At 37.3% G+C, this 1580-nt stretch overlaps 1 pseudogene; it reads left to right on the top strand.

The window, feature by feature from the left end:
* Window positions 1-6: 6 nt before the first annotated feature.
* On the top strand, window positions 7-1104 carry LOC104990122 (annotated as a pseudogene).
* The last annotated feature ends 476 nt before the right edge of the window (window positions 1105-1580 follow it).

Raw genomic sequence — 1580 nt, 5'->3', positions numbered from 1 at the left:
AAAAAGGTTCAAAAGACTGGTTGTCTTCTTGGGCCATTTTGCAGGGTTCATCTTTTCTCTTCACCAAAATACAAGGAAGTAGCACAAGTTGGTTTGAGAGTAATCAGTCCAAAGCAGAGTTATAGCGGACCTTAAGGGAGTGACCATTGAGATGGCTTCAAAAGATAAATCCAGCTAAAAGAATGTATTTGAGCTGAAAACCCATCAAGGAACAGAATTGCTGATTCAGTCTGACAGTGACACTGTTACAAATGATTGGTTTAATCTTCTCAGTAGTACTGTTACTAATCAGACAGTAGAACCCAATGAAGCAATCAAACAGGAGATACCAGATTCACCAGGAATTGAAAAGCATGATAAAGAAAAGGACCAGAAGGAACCAAAGAAATTGCATTCTGTGAAAGTATCTATTATAGATTCTTCAGAACAGAAGAAAAACAAGAAAAACTTAAAGAAGTTTCTTACACAATGCCCTACTTTGCAAGCTGTTCGTGAAAAAGGTTATATTAAAGATCAGGTATTTGGAGCCAGTCTTGCTGATCTGTGTCAGAGGGAGAATAGCACATTGCCAAAATTTGTGAAATTATACATATTGAACATGTTGAGCAATATGGGCTGGATGTTGATGGGATTTACAGAGTTTGTGGCAACCTAGCAGTGATCCAGAAGCTGAGGTTTGCAGTCAAGCATGATGAGAAATTGGACTTGAAGGATAGTAAATGGGAAGATATTCATGTCATCACTGGAGCCCTCAAAATGTTTTTTCGAGAATTACCAGAACCTCTCTTTACACTTAATCATTTTAATGATTTTGTTAATGCAATTAAACAAGAACCGTGACAGCGTGTCTCTGCTGTGAAGGACCTGATCAAACAGTTGCCAAAGTCAAATCAGGACACAATGCAGATTCTGTTCAGACATCTCAAAAGAGTTATAGAAAATGGAGGGAAAAACCGAATGACCTATCAGAGAATAGTGATTGTTTTTGGTCCCACTCTGCTCAAGCCAGAGAAGGAGACTGGTAACATAGTGGTCCACACCATCTACCAGAATCAAATCATAGAATTAATTCTTCTCGAGAAAAATTCCGTCTTTGGATGCTGACACTTACTGAAGACAACCTGTGAAATAGAAGCTGGATTTCATCAGATTCCAGATCCTCATACCTGAAGTATTTTATGTTTGGACCAAGCAGTGACTCTTTTCTTTTGGACTTTTCTGAGGGATCAGAAGGGAATGGAAGGGTCCGGATGTGTGTTATTTGCTGCTTTGTTGCAAGTTCATAAACCTGTGGGTGCTTTTGAATTAATTTTATCCTGAATGTTTGCATTTCACACTCTGACTTTCAGTAAAAAAAAATCAAAACTTGCAATTCCAACCAGTCATATACACTGGGTAATTTGGTAGGAATACATTTTTTTTTTTTTCCCCCTAAACTGGTATAACGAAGTAATTTCTTTTCACGTATTTGATAGATTCATTACTTGATAGAACTAACACTTACAATCAGTTATTTTTAAAACTGCTCCTGGGCATTTAAAACAAAGTGAAGTATGTCTGTTTCGAAACCTGTGTATATC

This window comes from Bison bison, unplaced genomic scaffold (genome assembly GCF_000754665.1).
Source record: "Bison bison bison isolate TAMUID 2011002044 unplaced genomic scaffold, Bison_UMD1.0 scf7180017847129, whole genome shotgun sequence".
Taxonomy (NCBI): domain Eukaryota; kingdom Metazoa; phylum Chordata; class Mammalia; order Artiodactyla; family Bovidae; genus Bison; species Bison bison.
Note: the sequence above shows the minus strand (reverse complement) of the source record. Positions and strands in the feature narration are given on the sequence as shown.